The sequence below is a fragment of the Pongo abelii genome, chromosome 22 (genome assembly GCF_028885655.2).
Source record: "Pongo abelii isolate AG06213 chromosome 22, NHGRI_mPonAbe1-v2.0_pri, whole genome shotgun sequence".
Taxonomy (NCBI): domain Eukaryota; kingdom Metazoa; phylum Chordata; class Mammalia; order Primates; family Hominidae; genus Pongo; species Pongo abelii.
Window position 1 is genome coordinate 38,589,480 of NC_072007.2, and position 27,151 is coordinate 38,616,630.

At 37.4% G+C, this 27,151-nt stretch overlaps 1 protein-coding gene across 1 annotated transcript in view; it reads right to left on the reverse strand.

Annotated features, from left to right (window-relative positions):
* Window positions 1-2,590: 2,590 nt before the first annotated feature.
* Window positions 2,591-27,151, reverse strand: part of N6AMT1 (N-6 adenine-specific DNA methyltransferase 1) — a 494,077-nt gene continuing 469,516 nt past the window's right edge. The window contains exons 19-20 of the transcript XR_010138799.1: window positions 17,987-18,070; window positions 2,591-3,361 (exon numbers count right to left, since the gene is read on the reverse strand). The gene's annotated coding sequence lies outside the window, so the exon portion shown is untranslated. The remainder of the gene's footprint in view (window positions 3,362-17,986; window positions 18,071-27,151) is intronic.

Genomic DNA, 27,151 nt, shown 5'->3' on the forward strand with positions numbered 1-27,151 from the left:
TACTCTTATCCCATAATAGAGTTCATTTACTTCATCTCTCTCCTTTTCCACCAGAAAAAAAAACTAAGTATTAAACATAGAAGTTTCAGAAAATTTATTACAAAACTGTCATAAAAGAACATCATATTTCATGCATATGGGATCATGCTTAGATCCAACACAAAACCAAGACCATAATTTTTTGAGAAAATTTATAATTAGATTTTATCAAATTCAAGTTGTTAAGTATTGTTCTTTTCTTACTGACATTGTGCATAAATGGCTTGAGATCAGAGTTTGCGTTATTTTTCATTTTGTGAAAATTATCTTGTTATATTGGTAATTTCATTAAAAAATCTTTTTTATTCACAGTAGTTCTCTAATCTCTTTAAAAATATATTATTTCTTTTTATAAGAACTCATCTGTGATTGTGGGAGTTAAAAACTTTAAGCTTTTAAAAAATGCCCTTGTTTGTTTAGAGCCCTTCTGTTTCTTACTCAGAGAGAATTTGACTTCTATATAATAAACAGAAAACTAAAATTTTACTCCAATATTAAGTTTCCTACTTGGTTCAGACAAACCACCACTGGATGACACACATACTTGTTGGAGTGAACAATAAATCATCCCATGTACAATAATAAGATGATATCTGATATGGTTTGGCTATGTCCCCACCCAAATCTCATCTTGAATTCCCACATGTTGTGGGAGGGACCAGGTGGGAGATAATTGAATCATAGGGGCAGGTCTCTCCCATGCTGTTCTCAGGATAGTGAATAAGTCTCATGAGATCTGATGATTATATAAAGGGGAGTTTCCCTGCACAAGCTCTCTTCTCTTGTCTTCCACCATATGAGATGTGCCTTTCACCTTCCACCATGATTGTGAGGTGTCCCCAGCACATGGAACTTTAAGTCCATTAAACCTTTTATCTTCCCAGCCTTGGGCATGTCTTTATCAGCAGCATGAAAATAGACTAATACAATGTCTTAGAATCTGATATGGTTTGACTCTGTCCCCAACCAAATCTCATCTTGAATTGTAGCTCCCAATTCAAGAATTCCCATGTGTCATGGGAGGGACCCTGTGGGAGGTAATTGAATCATGGGGTTGGGTCTTTCCCATGCTGTTCTCATGATATTGAATCAGTCTCAGGAGATCTGATAGTTTTATAAATGAGAGATCCCCTACACAAGCTCTCTTGCCTGCTGCCATGTAAGAGGTGACTTCGCTCCTCATTTGCCTTGATTGTGAGGCCTCCCTAGACATGTGGAACTCTGAGTCAATTAAACCCCTTTCCTTTATAAACTACCCAGTCTCGGGTATGTCTTTATTAGCAGTGTGAGAACAGACTAATACAGAATCCTATTATATTTAAAATTTGCTTTAGAATATGCTAAAAAGATATATATGTGATGGGCTACCAAACATTATCTGTACAATGATTTATTTCTCCCTTTGCAGCAAAAGTTTAAGCACCAGAAAACTAAAAACTCTGAAGCACAGTATTCAAATAAAACAATCTCAGGCAATTCAGGTTTCTGTGGGGTCCTTCACAAAGCCAAAAAACTTTCATCAGTGCTTTGGTCTGAGGACAGACATGTTTTGCTTAATACCTTTGTGGTTAATATGACTTTTAATAAAATTCTCCAAAATTATTTCTCCAGAATTAGGTAATATAAACATAAGAGGCAAAGGCTTGGTTGCAAGTTGACCATTACATCTTTCATTTCACCATTGTTACACAAATATTTCTTGACCTCATTTATTTAATAGAATGTACAAGTGAATTTTTGTAAGACGCAGGTTACATTTAACCAATCTATTAAACAAGTAAATATTCATATTCGAATGTATGATTGTGCTAAGAAGGGAAAAACTGGATAATTTTCTAAATTCAGAAGAAAGTAAAACTAACTTAAAAGAAAAATATTTAAACTAACATTAAATGTAAGATATTTATCTGAAATATTTCAAATGGATTAAAAATTACATAATAGCATACCTTATATTTCAATTTGGCTGTATTTAAAAAAAGAGAACTCAAAATAACTTTCAAATTTCTAAATTAAAAAAATTATATTTGGAATATTCTGGAGAGTGGTATACTTCTCTAAATGCCTTAGTAATTCTTGTTTGTGTAACCAAGAGATAAGAGAAAATCTAAACAAACTCCACTCAGATTTTACAGTAAAAGCCTGATTGTATGGCTGTTTGTTTATTGAGATAGGTGGGTGATAGATTGGTGATAGGTAGCTATATAGATAGATAAAGAGGATAAGTCATCTTAAAACTTGATAAATACCATGAACTTAATCCCTATAAACCAATAAATTGTACAATATATGTCTTCAAAATAGAAATTTAACCTTATCTGACCCACTTATGAGCAAAATTTTCTGGAGCCCTCCATTGAGTTGCTTCATCTCCATACTTTTCTTGTAGCTGCTAAATAAACTAAAGTATTTTAACTTCTGTTGTTCAACAGGGAATAATTAATCTGAGATCCTTGAGGCTATTCCACTCAGCCCTCTAAACATACCTGTGGCACATAAAATGGCCATCACCAAAGATAAAGACCATGGGCTTCCTCCTCTTGTTTCTCTCTTAACCTAAAGAAGCAAAGACACACCTACTCATGCCATATTTGACCCTTTGTTAGCTCATTCTCCTGAGCAGAGCAGTCACTGGTCAGATTAAAAGAGCCAGGATGACCATTTGGACCTGATTTTATTGGGAGGGGAGAGGTGCAAAGAAGGGAGTTGCTGTTCCCTAAAATGAGGAACCCCTCAGACTTCACATTTTCCTCTTGAGTCCCACAAAGGACCAGTAACTTTACCCACAACCTTAGTGAGAGGAGGCCTAGCTATTCTTCTTCTTATTCTGTACCTCTCCTCTACATATTTCCACATTAGAAAATATTCCTAGCATTTCTGGGCAGGCTGAGACTCTCCTCTTGGGCTCCTAGCTATTCGCAAAATAGAACATACTGGCAATCTCTTACTCACAGTTTATAATATAATTCACAAAAAAACCCACCATGTTATTATTGCATAAGTTTCTTACAAAAGCTAAACAATATTTTTACTTCTACTTGGTTAAACTATTTTACCTGCATCTACACTGTAATATTTTAAATATCTTAAGTTACATTTCGTTACTTTTTATCACAGCACCTATGTAACTCAGAATAGCTGTTGGAAATACGAAGTATAGTTTGCTTCTTAATCCCCAAAACTCACCCCATCTTTTCTGCAGGTTCTGAATCAAAGAGTGCCGTTTGGACCGAAAGGCCTGTGCCAGGCTTCCACTCCATCTGCTTCTTAATGTAAAACAGCTCAGCTGCAGAGCATAGTGAGCTTCACATACCCACAGCCTCTGAGGGCCCACAGCCTCTGAGAGAGTGAGAATAGTACAAAGAGGTCAAGCAAGGTGTCAAGGCTGACACCGAAAGAGCCTCATTTTTTTTTTCTAGATAAAAATCACGGCCGGGCGTGGTGGCTCACGCCTGTAATCCCAGCACTTTAGGAGGCCGAGGCGGGCGGATCACGAGGTCAGGAGATCCAGACCATCCTGGCTAACACGGTGAAACCACGTCTCTACTAAAAAATACAAAGAATTAGCCGGGCATGGTGATGGCGGGCGCTGTAGTCCCAGCTACTGGGGAGGCTGAGGCAAGAGAATGGCGTCAACCTGGGAGGCGGAGCTTGCAGTCAGCCGAGATCGCGCCACTGCACTCCAGCCTGGGCGACAGAGCGAGACTCCGTCTCAAAAAAAAATAAAAAATAAAAAATAAAAGAATTAAAAAAACACAACCATAGGTTGCCAAATTAATATTTTTTAAAAAGATTAAAAATTTTAGTTGCTCATTAAGACAGCATAGATGGTGAACTAATTATTTAGATTATTTTGCCAAGTCACAGCTAGTTACAGATGAAGAAACAGCTCCTGTTTTTAGATAAACCTCACCCTGAGTGTAAAATATTTATATGAGCATGATACAGTATATATAAAAGTATACATACTTTTATAAAGGAAAATGCCAACTCATTTCCAATGTCAGCAACTTTTTCTGAAGGTTAGGATTGTCTCTAACCAATTACAAAAAACTAATTAATAAGCCAAGCACAGACAGAGAAAGACCACAGTATCTCACTTATGCGGAATATTTAAAAAGTAGAATTCACAGAAACAGAGAGTAAAGTGGTTGCCAGAGGCTGGGAGTTAGAGGAACTGGGAAAGTGTTGGTCAAAGCACGTAGAATTTCAGTTAGACGGGATAAATAAGTTCAAGAAATCTATTGTATGTCATAGGGATTACAGTTAATAACAATACATCGTATACATAAAAATTCCTGAGAGTAGATTTTAAGTATTCTCACCACAACAAAATAAGTATGTGAGACAATGCATGTATGAAATATCTTCACTTACGTATACATATATCAAAAAAATCATGTTGTATGCCATCAATACATATTATTTTACTAGTCAGTTTGAAAAATCAATTTTAAAAGCTAATTATTCAGGACAAACACTTTTTTTTTAGAATAATTATGTTGGGAGATCACCATGCCATCTTTTAGAAGCAGTTTAAATCTCAGTGGAAAACAAAAGTACTTATTAGATATATCCTTGTAGCACACCATGCTTGCATACAACTTAGATGAACATCATTGCTCAGGCTGTCTAAATAAATGACACATAGAAAAGGGATAAAGTTAGGATATAGAAATATACAGAAAAGCAGAGGCCTATGGGGAGGTGGGGTCAGGCTTAAGGGTTCACAACTAATTTTTATGAATACAAAAATTTTGGACAGAAACAAATTCATGTTTCTTAAATATCAAGAGAAAAGAAGTATCTGTTTGTTATTTTTCTCTCAAAACATATTTCTTACAGTCTGTAATAGTTTTGGTATGAGAGTCATCTTACATAATTTAAATAAATTTAAATTAAATCTTTTTTAAAAAAAATAGGAACAAAGAGAGAACAAAAGGGCAGTAATTTCTTAGAGAAATCTTGGTTTATTTTGCATTATTATTTTTCCAGAAAAATTATTAATAAAATATGCAATATGGAAAATAGTGATAAATCAGATCAATAAATCAAGATGCATCAAGATTCCACTGGTACTAGATTCTGTGTGGGTGCAGTGCACTGGAAAGGTGGAATTAGGGAACTTTTTTAAAAGCAACTGTCCACGTGTAATTATTACAATTTAATTAACGGGTAAAGAAATAGGCATGAGAAAAGTGAGGCATAGTGTGAGATAAAGGAGATGAGGAATCCCAAGAATGTCACCAGAGACAGATTTTGCTTTTTAAATATTAAACATGGAAAAATTCATTCTTAGATTGCCCCATTTAGATGGTCATATTAGTTTCCTATTGCTGTGGGTACCAACCACTGCAAACTTGGTGGCTTAAAACAATAGACATTTATTATCTTGTAGTTCTAGAAGTCAGAGGTCAAAATGGGTTTCACTGGACTAAAACCGAGATGTCAGCAGGGCTGGTTCCTTTCAAAGGCTCTAAGGGAGAATTTGTTCCCATTCTTTTCCCAGCTTCTAAAAGTTACCTGCATTCCTTAAATGGTTCATTTGACCTTCATTCCTTGAAGATCCTCCATCTTCAAAGCCAGCAGCATAGCATCTTCCAGTCTCTTTCCGACTCTGACCCTTCTGCCTTTCTCTTATAACAGCCTTGTGATTGCACTGGGCTCACGTGGATCATCCAAGATAATCTTTCCATCTCAAGATCCTTAACTTAATTACATCTGCAAAATCCCTTTTGCCATGCAAGGTAACATATTTACAAGTGTAGGGGATTAGCTCATGGACACCTTTGGGAGGGAGGGGTATTAATCTCCTATTACAGTTGTGGACTGGCATTTTGCTTTGGTTAAAATACTCTCCCAATTTGGAAGCTATTGAGCATGTTGATGCTAAAATTAATATTCCAACCTCTAGGCAAAATGCCTCTCAACTGCATGGAAAGGGCTCACGTGGATGATGTATTTTATTTTGGACACTTGGTTGCAGTCTAAATGAAATTAAGTTGAAAGTGGTAGCCACTCTGTGGCTGAGATGTGATTAAAGGAGTGAGATAAGACAAACACAGAAGAATCCTGTACACACAAAAATAGATTCAGCCACAGCAAGCCCTGCTGGCATGGTGAAAAGACAATCTATACATAGATTAAATGTAAAATGAAAATTCACACAGAAGTAGTAGCTATCATGTGTAGTTGACCTCTCAGGTGAAACAGAAGAATTAATATAAATCACACAAGACATTTAAAAGTGTATTCAGTCAAAACTTACATGGGTTTAGGAAATTATTTTGTAATGTGAATGAGTGATATCCCAAAGTATGTTCTGACCCCAATGTCCAGGAATTGTGGATTTTATCTGAATATGGATATCCGTGGCATACATCCAAGCAGATGGAAACTCTCTGGAAGAAATAAAGCTAGACATATCTGTCCCTCTTATCGTAGCAAAGAACTTCTGTTCTAAACAAAAGCCCTGATAATTCCTTTCAAATATCTGTATTAGACATGATAACAGTCTATAGAAACAATGAATTAATTGTAAGATCTGCATGTAAGGATAGGAATATTTTATTCTAAACTTGGCTAAGCCACTTTGGTAGAGGTAGGTCACTGTCTTCATTACCTATTGCTACATAACAAATTGCCCCCAAAACTTAGTGGCTTAAATCGACAAACATTTTTTATCTCATGGTTTCTATGGATTAAGAATATGGAAGCAACCTAGCTAGGTAGCATCTCATGACTCCGTAATCAAGATGTCGCTAGAGCAGCTGCAGTCATGTCAAGGCTCAAGTGACAAAGGGTCCACTTCCGAGCTCACTCACATAGTTGTTGGGAGAACTCAGAAGATTTGCTTCTGACCTCTTTCCTGGGCTTCTCAACATTACTGTCCCATGACGTGGACACTGACTTTCTCCAAAGAGAACCATGCAAGAGATGGCAAAAGCACATTCATGATAGAAGCCACAGGTTTTTTTTAATAACTTAATCTCAGAAGTGACACCCATCACTGCTACCACATTCTACAGTTTATTCTTCAACAATATGAGTTTGAACGGCATGGATTCACTTATACACGGATTTTCTCCTGCCTCTATCACCCCTAAGACAAGAAGACCAACTCTTCCTTTTCATTCTCCTCCTCAACCTACTCAATGTGAAGATGACAAGGATGAAGACCTTTATGATGCTCCACTTCCACTTAATAAATAGTAAATATATGTTCTCTTCCTTGTGACTTTCTTACCATTTTCTTTTCTGTAACTTACTTTATTGTAAGAATACAGTATATAATACATATGACATACAAAACAGGCGCTAACCGACTGTTTATGTTGTCAGTAAGGCTTCCACTCAACAGTAGGCTGTAGTAGTTAACTGTTGGGGAAGTCAAAAATTATACAAAGATGGCCAGGTGTGATGGCTCATGCCTGTAATCCCAGCACTTTGGGAGGCCAAGGCAGGCGGATCACGAGGTCAGGAGATCGAGACCATCCTGGCTAACACGGTGAAACCTGTCTCTACTAAAAATACAAAAAAAATTAATAAATTAGCCGGGCGTGGTGGCGGGCACCTGTAGTCCCAGCTACTAGGTAGCTGAGGCAGGAGAATGGCTGAACCTGGAGGGTGGAGCTTGCAGTGAGCCGAGATCGCGCCACTGCCCTCCAGCCTGGGCAATAGAGCAAGACTCTGTCTCAAAAAATATAGATATATATACAAAGATTTTTTGTATATATATCTATATATCAACACCTCTAACTCCCATGTTGTTCAAGGGTCAACTCTATTTATTAGTAGTGAGGTAATGTATTAGTCCATTTCCTTGCTGCTAATAAAGACATACCCAAGACTGGGTAGTTTATAAACTGAAAGAAGTTTAATGGACTCACAGTTCTGTGTGGCTTGGGAGGCCTCACAATCATGGCAGAAGGCAAAAGGCACATCTTACATGGTAGCAGGGAAGGGAGAATGAGAACCAAGTGAAAGGGCAAATCCTTTGTAAAATCATCAGATCTTGTTAGGCTTACTACCACAAGAACAGTATGGGAGAAATGCCCCCATGATTCAATTATCTCCCACTGGGTCCCTCCCATGACATGTTGGAATTATGAGAGCTGCAATTCAAGATGAGATTTGGGTGGGGACACAGTCAAACCATATCAGGTAACATACTCTAGCCCATATTCAACAAGTAGGAATTCCACAAAGTCACAAACACCAGGAGGTAGGAAATGTCACAGATCACCTTAGAGACTGCCTGCTGTAGTCACCTGGGAAAACTCTCCTCCTAAATTAACTTTCCTAAGGAAGTCATGGTGCTTATACTTTGGTATTGGATCATTTTAAAGCTAATTTCCTAAAGACTAATGTGTATGTCTATCAAAGATAAACAAAGCCAGACACTACAGTGGTAAAGACAAATTTGTAATCAGTAATATACTATTGCTGCACAGAAGAGTGTCCAGTGTAGGCTGAACTCAACTTTGATTTGTGCAGAGGTAACTGAGCATTTTAAAGGGAGAATGGGAAGGTTGACAAGGGGTCTAGCAGCCTATCAGTAGAGTCAGAAGTGAAAAATTACTGAGACTTGGTCAGTAAATGTCAATTAAACCAGCTGTATCTGTTGGCTGCAAATTGTCCAAGTTAGAATTCTCTCCTGTCACAGAGACTGAGAGTCAGAGACCCTTTCCTTCCTAATTGTTGCATATTAAAGGAATGGCTTTCAAGTCCTTGAAAAACACACTTCTGTGTTGTAGGAGATACATATACATCTCAAAGGGATGGATGAAAGATTCACAATCATGAACAGTTTTTAGAAAATGCTTGAAAAGAGTTGTCAGAGCGCTATAATCAGGTGTTGGCTATGACAAACAGTCAATTCTTTTGGCAGCCTTGAACTTTCTCAGGCAGGCTCTGTAAGGGGACCGGGATCATCCTAGAGATGCAACCTTGAAATTGAAATGTTAGAAACTATGCTAGTGTTTGTTTCAGTCTTTTAATGTGGGAGGATGGGACAGACAAAATCTTCTGTGCTGAGAGTTTTTATAGGCCAAGATCAAGAGTTTTTATAGCCAAGAGGAAGGCCCAGTGGAGACTACCTAGAGTTTGGTCAAAGGAAGACTCTTGGTCACGTCCATATTATGACACTTTAAGCCCATTCATTCTCTATTGGGCCTCAGTTACCAAGTGCATTAATATGCAAGTTCAGTGGTACCTGAGTCAGTACCGGTGAAGACAGGCATCCGTTCATGCTACTCAGTTCTCCACTTGTGACTGGAATCCCTCAGCTAATTTATCACCTTCTTCCTTGCTCGTGGGTTGGCTGAGCATGGGCCTTGTTGACTGTTGGTCCCCCAAATGTAGAATCAATTTGTCTGCCAGCTTGGCTAGATGTAGAAGTCAGCTGGCTACACTGACTATTCTCAGGACCAGGGAGAACCCAAAGAACAGCCCCTCCAGGACAGCCAGCCAGGCCCCAGCAAACCAGCCAGAAATTTCTGAAAATTTCCAGAGCTGGTCAGCTATGCTTGACATCTGTGTTCCAGAGCTGGGGACCCTCAAGCCTCATTCCAAACTCACAGGGCCGACTCTTGCTATAATATGTAGCTTTTATTTTCCATTTGCACTCTTCTTCTGATATTTTTGCATGTTTGGGGCTGGCCAATCTTAGCAGAAAGAAACACTTTGTTATGTTTAAACTTTTCAAGCAGACATTGTTCAGTGCATTTTCCAAACCAGAAGGTACTAATTAAAAACACTTCAGTAAGATTCTGGATTTTCCAGTACTCAGTTCCCCAAACTGAATGGGAACACATACAGGAAAACATTCATTTATTAAAAAGTTGAAGTACTATGTGATAGAATGAAATGTAGTGGAATAACCAATAGCAGGTCTATTATCTTTGATGTCAATATTTCTAATATTTTCCGTAACATGTTTTCTCACAAATATCACAAATAGCTGAGTCTTTTTTTTTTTTATTTTAAGCCCTTCCAGTCCTTATAGTAAGTAGTCTTTTTAGAAAAAAATCAAGTTTTCAGTGACTCCTTTTATAAAATTTGGGACAAAATGGTTATGCAATGTAACAATAACACCAATGTTGAAGCACTCTCTTTTAAAAAAAAATTTCATTGATAAATAAAAGTTGTGTATATTCAAAGTACACAACGTGATGACTTGATATATTGTATATATTGGGTACTGACTACCACTGTCAAAATAATTAACACATCCATCACAACCTATAGTTATTGTTTGTATGTGTAGCAGGGTGGAGGAGGGGATAAGACACTTGAAATCTGCTCCCTTAGCAAATTTCTTTCTTTTTCCTTTTTTTTGAGATGGAGTTTTGCTCTGTTGCCCAGGCTGGAGTGCAGTGGCGTGATCTCGGATCACTGCAACCTCAACCTCCCAGGTTCAAGCGATTCAGCCTCCTGAGTAGCTGGGATTACAGGTGCCCATAATCATGCCTGGCTAATTTTAGTATTTTTAGTAGAGACAGGGTTTCACCATGTTAGTTAGACTTGTCTTGAACTCCTGACCTCAGGTGATCCACCCAACTGAGCCTCCCAAAGTGCTGGGATTACAGGCATGAGCCACCGTGTAATACCGTTAACTACAGTCACCATGCTGTACTTTAGACCCCCAGAATGCATACATCTTAAAAGTGGAAACTTGTATTCTTTGACCAATATCTCTTCATTTCCTCTACACCCCAGCCCATGGAAACCATCATTCTACTTGAAGCACTGTATATTAAAGGTCACCTGAGACCTGTTTCCAGGTATCTCCGAGCTTCAATTTACTTGTCTTTGAATTTATGTTAATGTTCCCCTTCTCTCTCTGGGTTGATGTGAGAAGGGAAATGAAATCACATACATGAAAGCTCCTAGCACAATGTCTGTTCTATAATAAATGTAAAATTAATATTTGTTTTTCTGGTTGGAAGGTTATAATTTTTTAAATTATAGATGTTTCTTCAGAAGGAATAGAAGAAAAAATGTTAGGTCTTTGCATGTCTTAATCTACAAACTGTCACCTCAAGACAGCTTTGTACTCAAAATGTGAATTTAGTCCCTTTAGATGATGAGTTGAGGGGAGGGTGAGTTGTTTCTTTTTGATCCCTTGTTGAATGGATAGTCAAACTAAAACCACAGTTCTTACTTGAGTGTCTCCCATAGACACCAGCAGAAAAGAATTATTTTATGCCTTCACTGTGATAAGATTTGATATCTCTTTTATGAGAGATCTTAAATGCCTATATTTTCCCGAAGCCGTTAATCCATTTTATTCTTTTTCTGTTGCAACAGACTTATATTAGCAGTATCTCTAAAAACAATGAAAGAGAGGAAGGTTTTCAACTAATTAAATATGTTGGATGCTTACTATATATTCACAACATGGTCTTAAATGAAATGGGCAATATATTTGGATTAAAAAGAAAAGAGGAGCAAAAATAATTTAGAGAGTTGAACAGAAATGCGCTAGAGGAAATGCCAAATACACATTCAGGGACTGAGATTAGGCAATTCGGGCTGAGACACATGGATTATGTATAAGAGTAAATGACAACATGCTTCCTCATTTAGCTATCAACTGTCATCTCGTTGGCCATTCACTTCCAGGCAAGAGCTCTGCCAGATTTCTCAAATGAATTTTCTACACCCATTACATCTGTTTCCTCTCCACCTACTTTCCCCTTTACCCCATGTAATTTGCTTTCCATTTCCAACAATATGCCAAGTGCATGCTTGCAAAGTTCACTAATGACTATATTATTGCCAAAACAGGTGACCTTCTCTCTTCTTTTGTGTTTTATTCTACAGGACATCTTCAGTGCATTGGACACTTTCTCTTAACATTTTTTCTTACCTACAGTCTTAATCTTTTGCCTTAGTTTCTCTATGTTTTCTAACCATTTCTAGTTATTTTTCCTCATTTTCTTCCCCAGAAACATCTCTGTGCACTACTCAACTCAAAAGGTCTGTTCCTCAGACCCTGTCTCCATATATTTTCTGCCCTGGAATGCAGCCATACTCCAAGCCTTGACTATCCCTTATCAAATGTCGCTTTTCTATGCTGCTGGCCCATTCTCATAGGAATGTGCAGCGCCCTCACATTAACCCTGCATGTTCTAGCCCCACCATCTCTTCTCCTCTCAAATGTGACAGCCTTCTCACATGCACCAGCAACCCTCAACCATCTGGCCTATGTGCAGTTCCCATAGTTAATTAAAAAATCTGCTAGTTAATTCATGTTCTCTCACATTGCACAGACTTCTTGCATGTACTTCCCTCCACTTGGAATGACCTTCCTATCCTGTGAGACTTTCTAATATCTGCTAGTCTTCCAAGACTCTGCTAAAGTCCTTAATAAGTATTTCCTACCTCCCTATTTTAAGGCAAATGCTCCTCTTCCTTCTGTTTTAAGAGTTGATTTTGGAAGTTTAGTCTCCTGTTTCTTTCAGGTTGTGACTACTTTAAAAAGACAGTCACTATTTGTCTCTTTCCTCTGCTTCCAATGCCCAGCATAATTTGTAACCCACCACACTTAATCAAAACCTCTTTGTTCAATGAAAACATGAATAAAGCAAGACAGGCAGTTGCCAGGTCTGCCTCTGGGGTGAGTTCTCTGGTCTTAGGTGTATAACTGATTCCTTGGCATGTCCATCTCCACTCATCTCAAATCCAGTACTTTCAATACTTGAAACAATACCTCAGCTCACAATGGAGATCTCCCAATTTAAAGCTTATTCTCTAAGAATTTCCCATTGAAACCAGGATTTTCTCCTCTGTTAGACTGTAAGCTTCTTACGTGACAATCGCATTTCCCCTAGATCTAAATAATACTTAACCCATGTATGTGCATAAGTTTGGACTAAATGAAAGGTTAAATAGTAAATACAAATACTGGAAATGTAACTTGGAGCCAGTTGGTAGGAAACTAAAACCAAATGTTGGCTCTGCCTAGAAGACTTCCTACTTGGTCTTTGTCAAAATCCTTCTCCAGTGTCAATTCCTCCATTAAACTCTTCCTCAGGTTCCACTTCGCAGATGGTACTTAGTAAATAGAGATCTGTTATTACAGTGGTTTTGAATGTACTTTTGCCCACTCCTTCCCCCCACCATCTCCCAACAGTAAGGTAGCTGAGGTCACAACTTCCTATTGCTTTTAGAAAAATACCTTGCCCAGACTAGACATTTGTAGCTATTTGGTTGAACTGAGGCACCAAGAGCTGGGACCCACAGACTTCATCAGAGGTCTTAAGAGTTCAAGAGAAGTGATAGGGTACACAGAGAGCTAGTCAGCAATAGAGAAGCCCCAAAAAGCTGACAGCTTATTTCACAAGTCTTTGCCCCATTCAGAAAAGGAGAAGACAGCTCTGGAATGTTCTAAGTGACCATTTCTTTTCACAGGAACCCTCACCATTATCCACTCCAAAAGGGCCAGATAAAAAGCTGGACTCTGCCAAGCAACCTCAAATCCAGTTACATGACTAAACCGTTAAACAGACATCCTGATTCAAAGGCCCAGGGTAACTTGCCCTAGCATTTCCTATGAGAACATGTCTGTTTAATAACAATGTAATAACAGATAATAAGGACACCAATCACAGAGAGAGCTGGTTCGGCCCATGTTAAAAGTTGATGATAATTACTAGACTAAACAAATTATTAAAAATATGTCTCTATCTTCAATCTGAATTTTTAAATACTTAAGAATAACTTGGGGACTGAAGTTCAATTTAATAAGCATCATTATAACTAATACCAAATGGTTTAGCTACAATTGTACTTTGAAAAGTTTTGGGGATTTTATTTTATTTTTTTTTTGGCATGTCACGGCAGATGAAATTTCAAAAGAACACATATTTCATTCCTTCTGAAGTGACCCTTAATTATTTGGGGAGGAAAATGAGATGAAGCCTATGTGTCAACATATGCTAGACACCCTTAGTCTGTACATATGTGGACACATTTCAGATATCATAGGTGGAAAATGATTTTAAATGTTTTAAAGTACTTTTTCATTTGAGAAGCAAGGGTAACCGAATATTTACTGGCAAAAGAAAAAGAAAATTGACTTACTCCTCTTCTTCATATCTAAAAATATGTTCATTATGAACACATTTGGGTTCTCTAATTTAGGGAACAAATTTCCTAGATCTGAGTAACAGTCATTTGTAGTTAAATCTGTCCATCAAAGAAATCTGTATTCCAACTCCCCTAAAAGGTGGTGGGGAGTAAAACTAAATACAAAAGTTTTCAAAAAATTGGGTGGTATTTCTTATCATCAAAGAGCTATGAAATAACTTTTTTTCATTAAGAATATTTCACTTTGAGACTTTTATTTCTGCCCTTTCCATAACCTGTACAATATGTTTTTCCTAATGTCATTTTTCCTGGCCGAGAAGCACATTAACAAAAATAGAGATTTTTTTTAAGTGGAGGTGGAGAGAACAGGAGTGTTATGTCACAAGTGACTTCAAATGGAAGAAAAATACCAATTCCACATTTTATTCTGAAGAGAGAATGGAAATTTAAAGATAATGTTCACTAACTTTCCCTGTGTGCCCATAGTCAACCAAAGATTTCTGTGTCTGCTTAACCCAGCATTGATCCAACTAATAAATTGTTCCTTTATAGAAAATAATCTCTGTCCCAACACAAGAGGAAGCAGTGTGAATTCTTTATTTTTAGCTAGGCTGCATATCATGAATCCTTGCCACGTTGAGGAATTGTGCTACTGATTCTTTCTACTAAAGACCATTTGGGGCATTTGAATAAAGTAACCTGCTCTTCATGCTGACTAATATGGATAGATTCTTACCATTTTCCAGTACTTCATGTAACTATTTCCATCTCCTATCAAATAAAACTAGTATTTCTTGACTCTTTTAGTATACTTCAAGAAGCTTTTATGTTTGTTTTGGAATGTTTTAATTTTCACTTTAGTGATTTTTAGCTAAAATGTTACTCTTTTACTCTACAAGTTAATTTTGAGTGGAGTGAGAAAAACCCATGTTTCAAAACCAGATGAGATTATCCCTGTGTGATGTTGCACTTTGCACTCTTTGCAGTTAGCAAATACAAATAAAACGCACAGGGATAGCGTTCGTGGCATTTTTCAGATATACCATAGGAGTGGGAAGTGGCTGCACAAGAAATGAAAATATACAAATGGCTAACAGCCATATAAAAAGGTTCCCAACATCATTGATCATCAGAGAAATGCAAGTCAAAAGTACAATGAAGCATCATCTCACCCCAGTAAAAATGGCTTTTATCCAAAAGACAGGCAATAATGACTGCTGGTGAGGATGTGGATAGAAGGGAACCCTCAAATATTGTTGATGTTCCCATGGAGCTACTATGGAGAACAGTTTGTAGCTTCTTTAAGAAACTAAAAATAGAACTACCCTACTGCTAGGTATATACCCCCAAAAAAGGAAATCAGTATATCGAAGATATACCTGCACTCGTATGGGTTTCATTTGTTTGTTTGAAATGGGGTTTCACTCCCATAGCCCAGGTTGAAGTGCAGTGGTGTGATCTCAGCTCACTGCAGACTCAACCACCTGGACTCAGGTGATCCTCTCACCTCAGCCTCCTGAGTAGCTGGGACTACAGGCTGGAACTACCACACTTAGCTAATATTTTATATTTTTAATAGAGACGAAGTCTTACCACAGTACCTAAGTTGGTCTTGAACTCCTGGGCTCAAGCAGTCTGCCGGCCTTGGCCTCCCAAAGTGCCAGGATTACAGACCAGAGCCACAACACCCAGCCTCCTATGTTTATTACAGCACTGTTCACAATAGCCAAGATTTGCAAGCAACCTAAGTGTCCATAAACAGATGAATGGATAAAGAAAATGTGGTATGTATACCCAGTGTACTATTCAGCCACAAACAAGAATGAGATCCTGTCATTTACAACAATACGGATGAAACTGGAGGTCATTATGTTAAACGAAATAAGCTAGGCACAGAAACACAAACTTGGTATGTTCTCTCTCATTTGTGGGAGTTAAAAATTAAAAGAATTGAACTCATGGAGATAGAGAGTAGAATGATGGTTACCAGAGGCTATGAAGGGTTGTGGTGGAGGGGAAAGAGAATGGTTAATGTGGACAAAAACTTAGTTAGGTGGAATGAATAAGATGTAATATTTGATAGCACAATAGGGTGACTATAATCAACAATAATTTATTCTACATTTTAAAATAACTAAAGGATAAAATTGGATTGTTTGTACCAAAAAGAAAAATGATAAATGCTTGAGGTAATGAATATTTCATTTGCCCTGATGTGATTATTATGCTTAAGGTAATGAATATTTCATTTGCCCTGATGTTATTACTATGAATTGTACGCCTATATCAAAATGTCTTATGTACCCCATAAATATATACACCTACTATGTACCCACAAAAATTAAAAATTAAAAAAAGAAATCAAAATTAATGCCTTTGATAAGTAGAGAAATTTTCAAACTGATTGACACATAACTACTGTCCAATAAATGTTTGATGTTACTATAATTTGTCACCGTATCCACTTTCAACACCTGTGACCTCAGTGTTTTCATAATCTGGTTATATCCGCATATTCATTTCTAGTTACCAAATAAAATTCCAAAACTCGGACCTAGTAAGGTCAGTCCCACAATGCCATAAGCCACCTATCTTTTGTTTGCGTTTTTCCCAAATAAGAATTTTAAAGTATGCACTGACAATCAATACCAACACATATATTATTAGTGTAAGAATTAATAATGATGCACGAAATACTTTGATCCGCTGAGGAAGAGAAGTTATACAAGATTTCATCAATTTCCAGTGGCATCATGTGCTTCTCTCCCTGAGGTTGTGGGCCTTGATATAAGTATCTCTCCCTTGATTGGCTTCAATCACTTTTTGTTCTGAAGGTATTTATTCCCATTGCTAGTGTTACTGCAGCACCCACTATAGGAGATACACAATAAATGATCCAGAAAATAGTTTCTGTCCTAAACAATCACTTGTAACTCCTGGTAACACTGGCCATAAAATAAACTCTCCCAATCCCACATGCCCAGGGGCTGAAAGAATTCAGGGTGGGCCAGATGGAAATTATATCCTGAACCTACAAGAAATTAAATATGCTCAGCCTCTCCAGTTTCCCTTTTTTTTTTTTTTTTTTTTTGGTTTACATGGGAACCTGTGTTTGTAATGGAGTTTTGTGTTAACCAGCTGCAGACAGAGTCCTCATTGCCTGTGCCTTCCCAGTGCCACAGAACTCCTTTTCCTAACATTTATTCCAGTCATGCTTTATGGTTTCATACGCTTTTTAATTGATTTTAGTCTTTCCCTACCAGAGGCAATGTTTGGGTGATTTGTTTGTTTTATTGGTTGGCTGGTTGGTTTGGGTTTGGGTTTGGGTTTACTTGTTAGTTTTGCCCACATTTTATCCCCACTGTATCTAACAATGTCCTAGGGTATGATAGGCATTTTAAAAATATCTGGTTGATTGACTACTTAATCAAGTTCTCATGTTCTCTAAGGGTTTCTAAGATGACATGCTTTCCCAATATTCATTTTCCTCTTCTTTCCTTTCCCTGATCCCTATGCCTTACAGAACAAATGGACTTTTTGGGTTTAACATATTTCTAAAAACTGGATTAATCAACACACCTCCATTTACAGCAATCACCTCCAGCACTATGATCACCACAATCTTTGTCTTTTTGTTACAGAAACCCTATCCCTTCTATTTTTTCTCCTGCCACATGGTTTAAATTTCTTATGTGTTATCCCTGACCTTGTGCTATGGATGGAACTATGTGGGAAAAATCACTCTTTGGCTTTCTACATAACAATTTTTTCAGGGTTGTTTTCTCTTTCCTATGAGGGAAAGTTTATGCTATCTCTAAAATATTGCAAATGGTTCTCCCAGTCTTCCTCTTACCTGGCTGTGTTTCTGGCCAAAGTTGAGAAAATGGAGAAGAAAGCTCATGGTCCCTCAAGTAGCCTACCATACAGTGGAGAGCACCTGTGTGGACAAAAATTACAATGTGATGAGAGAGATGCTATCATGGAGATCTGCATGAAGTGCTGTGAGATAACAAGAGAAACATCCAGATCTACCCCCCAACACACACACACACACACACAAACTCGAGGGAGAAGTCATAGGAAAAAAAGAACTTTAAAATGGCAACTGGAGTCATAAGTATGCATTTGCTGGGCATAGACATTCTACGTAGAGAAAGCAGACTGTAAGCAATAGAGGGGGCAGCCTGCCCAGCTGATATCAGTAATTCAGTGGTGTGTGCATGTGTGTATGTGTGTGTGTGTGTGTGTGTGCAGGTGTGCAGGTGTTTATGAAGGTGTTAGGAGATTAAATATTGAAAGATGAGTATAGACAGGTTAGCATAGTTCAACTAAATATCTTTTACTCTATCCTGTGGGCAATCAGAGGCTGTTTTATATTTACCGGTGAGAAAGATTTTTGGCATAAAGCAGAGAACTGACCGGTGAAGAATGATATTAAAAGCAGAGAGAATTATACAGCACTTGAAGCAAGAGATGGCATGCATTGATGAGCTGATGCTACAACAGAATCAGTGGAGAAGATATTTGGAGGCATGTTAACAGGACTTGATGATGGTTTGAGTGGGTGCTGGATGTAAGGTGAGGGGAGGCATCTTGGATAATGTCTAGGATCACAGAGAGGACGGTAGAGGAGTAAATTTGAGGAGAATATGAGTTTAGTAGTGAAACAACAGGTGAAGATATCCAGGTGGAATCAATGTTTTTATTTAAAAAGCAATGGAAGAATCTGGTTGGAGAAATAAATTTGAAACTCATCAGCAACTGAGCGCAGATGAAGGCACATAAGAAAATGAAATTACCCTTGCAGAGTAGCAAGAAAAAAGTTTATGTTTGTTTCATTCTGAGCTACAATGTAAACAAGGCTGCTTTACAACAGCTTTATTTATTTTTACTTTCATGCAATTTTTTAAACATCTTTTGGAGGGTAAACTTCACCATATCCATTAATCATCCTTGGTTATTTAAAAATGGAAAAAAAGAATGAAATTCTGGTGAATCTCTATCTGTAAGGTATAGATGGAGGAAGTAGAGCTACAAAGTACACTGAGAATTGGCCAGAGAAACAGAAAAGAATTCATACAAAAATGAAAGTTGGAGCATAAAGAGGTAAACAATATAAAATGTCATAAAGAGGGTCAGGTAAAAAGAGGAACAATTTTCTTTTTAGTTATAACACCTTGAAGGGCTTCGATGATGGTTGCCAGAAAAATTTTAACAGATTAGTGCTGTGTGAGGCCAAAGTGCAATGATTATAAATGTCAATAGAGGAGAAGGAATAGAGACATCTAGACAGTAGCTCCATGAGGTTTCATCTTAAAGACGAATAAAGAAAACTTTACCAAGCCGAAGATAACATCAATCAAGAGTAAAAAGCAGAAGATACACAAAGAAAGAATAATTTTTGGACCACGTTCTTCAAAGAGGTGAAGAGAAGTGTGAGGTAGAACACAGAACGATGGCATGAACTTGAATAGTGATGGATACATCTCTGCTAAGGCAGAGTGAACAAAGGGGCATGAGAAGATGAGTGTGAAGAAGAAAAGCCAGAAAGTTAACATTTGCTTCCAATAGCCTTTATTCTCTGGTGAAAGCAAACACAGAGCTAGACAGGGAGATGGAGTGGCGACGGCTTCAATAACCATGTGAGGAATTATAGACGGGGGGATGAGAGAATGACTAAGGCTCCAAAGAGAACCGTTTTGAGTTCACAGCTAGTGACAGCAGATGACCCTAATGCAGTGTGTTAAATCTGTTCTCCAGAGGTATGAACTTCAGGCTGGCATTGGGCCAGAAGAAGATGATCGCTGGCTCTGTCCTGTGAAGGAGGTGTGGGTAGGAGGATTTTCATAGCAGATGCACTTGAACAGGTAAGGGATGGGAATCCCAATAGGTAGAAGAAACAACACAGAAATAGGAGGTTCTAAGGCATGTCTGGAAGTGTCTTATTTCTTATATCTTTACTTTTGCCACAGTGATGGGATTCTCCTTATCAAGGCCCAGTTTTTTTTATTGATGTCATGCTGGAGAGCAAGCCGTGTAGTTCTTGCTTCCAGGAAATATTTTTTTCTGGGAAAGTATGGAAGGAATCCGTGTGCTCTGTGAGCTGCCCTGGCCTGACCACACAGCTGGCTCTGTCAAAAACCAAGAGGATTTTCAGATGTTTCCCTAAGGCAAAGATACATATTGTGTATATCCAGCAGTTTATTTATCTAATAAAATAATCACACATAGTTCCCCTACTATGGGCCATAACTCTTTGAGCACTTTGTAAATATCAATTAATTTAACCCCCAGAACTACCCTCCAAGGTGAGTATTGTCATTATCCCAATTCACAGATAGGGAAGCTGAAGTCTAGAGAAGTTAGGTGTGGTGTCTACAGACTTAAAGTGGGTAAGACACAGGGAGGGATTTGAACCTAGACAGTCCAGCTCTGGAGTCTGGATTCTTATCCACTATTCCAAGCTGTCTTTTTATAATCAAATAGTTAAAAGTTGTAAAATTCTGTGTGGTGGGAATTTTCTAACTACTCCAATTTCTTCCTATATTACACTATCACCAAACATTTAATTAGAATTGGCAACTTAATAATTTCAATTTTGTTATCTTCTTTAAAGACATAAACGTGCAGCATAAAGGTGAGCATTTTTATTTTAATGTCATAGAATGTTTTTTCCTTCACCCTGAAATATCCACGTCTTTGATTTCCATGAGTCATAGAACATTCGTGGGTTCCCTGGATGTCAGCCCTATTTTAACTCCCTTTGTTTCCAGAGCAGGTGTCTACACAGTTGGTCATGGTGACCTCTGTTTGTTCTGGGAGCCTTTTTGAATTATTAGAAGGTAGTCTACTATTAGCCAGTATTCCACTTGGCAAAGCCAAACACATGTCAAGCCTGCTTGGAGATATATATATATGTATAGCAAATTTGATTTTCCTTATTCTTAGCCAGTTATACATCTGTGTATATATTATTAATTGTTATAAGTTTAATTTTTCCATTGTCCTATATATGCGTATTTGTGTCTGGAAATGATTATCTTCTGTTTAAAATTCAAACACATTGTTTCTTTAGTTAATAGATTACTCTGTTCTTCACAGAGATGTTGGTTTGATTTTCTAGAGAAAAAGTTCTGGGATTTTGAATGTTTTGTATTTTGAACACTGAGCCAAACTCTGACCACATTTTTTTAATGGAAACACTTTTGATGAAAAGATAAAGCATTATGTTAACCTGTAGTCTTTGGAGTTGAAGTCTAAACAGAAGTATAATGCATGAATTGGCTGATTACTTCCCGCTTCGGAGTTAGCTGGCTTTTTACTGTTAGCTGTAAGAGTCACAGGGCTCACAAAATTCTGTGTCCCCCTAACCAATGAGTAAGAAATGATGAGTTGTTTGATATAATACAAATCAAATTATAGAACGTTGCCAAAACAATGACAACAGCAGTTTGATAATGGAGCAATTAAAGTTTAATTAAGAAAAATACATTTTTGATTTGGCAGATAATTGAGATAATATCTTCTACTATGACGTTGGAAAAAATATAAAAGAATAATTAAAAATTTTTAAGTGAAAATGAAGAGTAGAAAATAAAATCTCTAAGCACAAAAACATTCTTAGTTTCTTCAGTGCAGTAGAAAGGCCAGCTTGCCTGAAGCAAAAGGTACAAAAGTAGTTCTGAATCCAAGCATTCATAGCAGATCTATGACTTATACTTTCGATAGCATTGTTCAGGAAAAATCCATGACCCCAGAATATAGGTGAGAATCTCATTAGTAATGATTAATGATTTACATGAGTACAGTAATTTACCTTTTGCAAAGTTATTTATTCATTTAATTAAAAATTATCTGTTGATCATTTACTATGTGCACAGCACTGTGTTAGATAATAGAGCAACAAGATCTTTACTCCCACCGAGTTTCCATCTACCCAGGAAGACGAAGCATGACATGTCATTTCAAATGTGATTATGTGTATTATGAAAGGCTAAGTACAAATTGCTATGGCGGCAAATGCTACGCGGGACTTAGGACACATAGACTCTGTCTACATGCTTATAAAAGATGGTTTTTAAAATGTTAGTGTGCTTAAAAGCTCTATACCCATCTAATTGTAGCTATACATTACAGCATTCATCACATTCTATGTGTATGTACACCTATTCCACCAAACATTGTTCTTAACTGTGATTACATAATAAGTGGTCTGCAGGGAAGGCCAAGCAAAAATATATTTTTAAAAGAGCTTCCCAGGTAATTCTACCACACAGCCATGATGAAGAACCACAACACGAGGCCACGAGCTTCTTAAGGACAGAGATACCTGTTGTCCTGAACTTTATGCCTAACATCTGGCATGGTAAGCTATACAGATGTGGTGTACAATAAACGCTTGTACATTGAACTGAATCGATTCGAAATGCCCTGGAAATGCATTATAAACTGCTTCCTCAAGAGAGAAAGTCTCAATATTGCATGTCCTTCTCTCATTTCTACTCTAGAAATGTAACATAAACATGATGAAACAGCCATACCAATCCGGTGAGTTGTCTGCCTGTTCCCTCAGGGGGACAAAAAAATTAAAAGCATATTATTAAATAACTATAAAAAATTTGGATTAGGAAATATCCTAATTCACCCACGGCCTGTCTAGTCCACTCAGTTCTCAATGCACATGCCAACTATTGCTAAAACCATCTGTTCCCTTCCAGACATGGATGATCCCATCAAACAACCATGAGCCAAATTTGCTAACCATCAGCCTGCAAAAAGTACAGAGTCTGACTTTTCACCTGACCAATCCTATCAGCACTTCGTGCCAGCCATAAAGACAAAAAAGTCCAGCCAGCTGAACTCTGTGAATGGCTGAACTGATTGAACTGCCTAGATATTTTGGTCAGGAAGACACAATCTAAGGCTTCCCCATCAACACAAATTTCCATGGAAACCAAACCGGGAGATAGAGTACACGTACTTTATTTTAGGTCCAATGGTTGTCATGAGGCCTTCCCTGTGTCAGTCAAGGTTCTTGGTATCCAGGCCAGTGCTTTGCTCCATGGCTGGCTATCGTTTGAGCCATCATTTTAACCAGGCTCAGACAGTACTTGCTTTGAATGGGCTCCAAAGAGTTTTCCATGGAGAACTTATGTCTATAGAACTGTCTGCTCACCCAGACTTCATAAACCCTTTGTCTATCCAGACAGGAAAAAAAATCAACATTGCACTGTTATTATTAAATTTATTTAGTATTATTTTATTCTTTTTAAAAATACAGCTACATTCCTCTCTTACCACAATATAGCTGGAACTTGAAATTTTGTATCTGCTTTTTAAAACCATTTTAAGGATATCAATGACTTATATCCTAAATAGCCAAATATAAATTAACCCTTACTTTTCTTAACAGTCCAGAGTGTTATGAAATGAAAAACAATGTTTTACTGTGAAAAGTTACTCCCTGATTTTTGTAAATTCGGATTTGGGCACATCAGGCCCTCCACTATTTAATGGAAATAAAAGTGGAGGTATAACTTCACATTGATGATATCAATCCCTATTAAAAGTGAAATCAGATTTTGTGCTTTCACCATTCACATCTTTATTTGCTTGCCTAATGTGTTAGGAGGAATTCAAGTCAGTGCGGGACACAGAAACCACACTGAAGGTTTTAAGCACGGACAGATTAAAATAGGAAATTTGTTTCTGACAAAATTATTGAAAAGGCCCGAAGAACAGCTTCTATGCTGGACCTCGTGGAATGACTTCAAAAACAAAACTGACTCACTAAGGTGGTCACTGGAGCTGTGATGGAAGGGAGACAGTCCACTGACGTGGCTCCAGGGTCTTTCCCACATCCAAAAAGCTAAGAGAATGAATACTGGGAGCTGTGATTCTGAGACTGGAAAGCCAGATCATGACGCCAGCACCTCTGCCCCTGCTTCTTGACACCATGGAAGCTTGAGAACGGACAGTGGAGCACTGAATTAAGGAGACCTCCTATCTGCATGATCTCACTGGCCAGCAGCAACAGCTAAAAGCTACAAAAGGATGACTTCTCCCTCACACCCGCCTTTCAGATTTCACGGAAATCAGTCTAATTGGTGGATCGTCATTTCTTCTAAACTGCAGCAGCAAGCATATCTGGGAAATATAATTAATAATTTTTCAAACTCTTCAACTAGAGGAAAGTTGTGAGTGTACAGATAATTTTTCAACCACTTCAACAAGAGGAAGTTGTGAGTGTATAAACACCTATATAAACAACAGAGGCACAAAGTAATATTCATTGCTTTATTTACACATTCAAGTTGGATATAGATAGAATATGACAAAGTCTGATGACCAGAGACCCCAGTTTCAACACTTTTAAAAGGAAATTGAGGTCACGTCAATCCTAAGTACCATGCATTCAGATTATGGTTTCAAGTTCAAATAACAGCTAATGACTCAATTCACATATATTCAGAAAGACAGCCCCAAATCACCCCAGAATAATACTCGCATGTCTCCACTACTTGACCTCTCAACCATTCAACTTGACTTAGATGTCTAATTTTTGCCTTGAAACTGCATAAACTCAGTCTTCAAAAGTTTATTGTTCTGTAGGACAACCAGAAATTTACACTCAGTTAAGAAACATAAGACGCAGTTGTCTTTTAGCATGTCCATTCTTCTGAATGCATATCACTCATAATAATAATAACCAATACCTCAAAGCAAAGAAAGTATTTTATGATGTGGCTTAGTGGCTTTATTTATGCCTCCTCAGGAAGCCAAGAGACCACAACACAAATCTGAAAAAGAATTAGCCTGTTTCTGATTAAATATGTATTGCTTAAAGCTGTAGCAAGTGAACAAGTGAAAAAGTTTACTGCTAATTCATACAAGCAGTATTTTTTGCCGGGCCCTTTAAATAATGAAAGCTATGAAAATAGTGGCAAAAGATAAAAGAAATTAAACACAATTTAATTTCTTCATTTTGAAATGCAATCAGTAACTGTTTTCATTCATACTCCTTTGGATTTTCTTATCTATCCTGTGCACCAAGGAAATAAAATGTATCTAGAAAGGTCAATTGATAAATGCTTATTAGCTTAAAGCATGTTTAAGCTAAAATCTTAATCTTAGAATTATTTGTTTGGTGGAAATTCAAAAGGGCAAGTCTTATTAACAAAAATCATGTGGCTAATCATTAGTGTTTTATCTTTAAAACTACTTTTAAACTAACGAGCATTTCTCACAGTTTGCAAGTTGATTCAGTAATGTACCTTTGGCCTTCGTGAGCCACTCACTTATGACCCTCCAAATCTCCTAGCTTCTAAGTCTTCGATCAGAGAACACATGCACAGAAGGAGCCTTAGGTGTTATGCTCACAGTGTAACTCCTTATCTATTCAATTTAAAATATAAAAGTGCCTCACAAACAAAACTAATTTACAAAGTCTTGATAAAATGCACATAGATGTTGGTGAAGATACTTATTCATTTAAGACACATGATGTAAATAGTCAAGTTCTCACGGTATGCACACAGACAAAAGCTGGAAAAATTTAGCAAATACTCATTTTTTTAAACAGGGTCTTGCTCTGTTGTCCAGGCTGGAGTGCAGTGGTGCAATCATAGCTCACTGCAGCCTTGACCTTCTGGGCTCACGTGGTCCTCCCACCTGAACCTCCCAAGTAGCTGGGACTACAGACTTGTATCACCATACACAGCTAATTTTTTTTTTTCTTTTTTGTAGACATGAGGTCTCACTATGTTGCTCAGGCTGGTCTCAAACTCATGGGCTCACATGATCCACCTCAGCCTCCCAAAGCGCTAGGATTACAGGCATGTGCCACTGTGCCCTGTCCCAAATATTTGGATATTTAGTTCCCAAAATACCGAGTGCCTGCATATACAAACATATCTGCATATTGGTGTTTTTAGTTTTCATTTGGAAGTTTTCCATAAAAACCACAATCTTATTTTTCTTAACTATGTGCCCTGAGTTGTGAATAATAATTTTGATAATGTTACTATCCCTTTAGGAAAATATTTAGCACAGAAACTCTGAGAAATGTGTCTTGTCTGTTGCAATTGAGTATGTTTGCAAAAATAAGAGGATTTGGAAAAGATATTTCAGTAATTCAACATAGCCAAAAACTTATCATTGTATAAGTATTAACACATTACTAAGACAACTAATCTTATGTACCACAATATACTTAATGAGTAAATTTAACTAAACCTATCACAGTAAAGGGTGAATGACTACTCCACTCCTTTTACATCTGAAGTGGGCACCAGTAAAGCTCATTTCAGTGCAGGGGCTCTGCGGTGTCCGCACTCATTCCTCAAGGAGTAGCAGAGCACAAACTGAGTATTGAGTTTGGAAGGGGAAACTGAACACATGTTTCCCAGCCTCATCCTAGTTCCTTCATCTAGGAAGTGTAAGGCTTGCAAGTAGCACGAATTTTCATATGCGCCATTTTGCTCCATGTTGTAAAGGATCTTGTCTCTATTGAGGAAACTTGTGGTTTTCCAGGACTGCTGTAATTGGCAATCATACTCTCCAAAAGTAGATTTACTAAGTTAAAAAAAAAGTGGTAATTTGCTCCACTTCTTTTTTATCTTTTGTCTTCTCACTTGGTTCAAAACTTAGGCAGTTTAATAAAGTTCTCTTTATTGGACCCACTTGAGCCTCATATAAGATTTAATTTTTAAATTGTCTGAAAAAGAGTCTGAGGTTCCCAAGAAGCCTCTAGTTCATTAAACCACTTGACTTTGCAAATCTATGTGCATTAGCCAGAATCTATGTGCATAGATCTACCTATATAAAAGCCCTTCTATAATTACAATTTCTACATGGGCTTTTTTTTTAATGAAGAAATAGAAATGGGAAACTCGACCAATTTATATTTTTTCTTATACAGCTCATCATAGAAATATATAGATATATATAAATAACTATATACATAGTTATATAAATAACTTTTCATTTAAAACATTTTTAAAAGCAGAACACATATTTA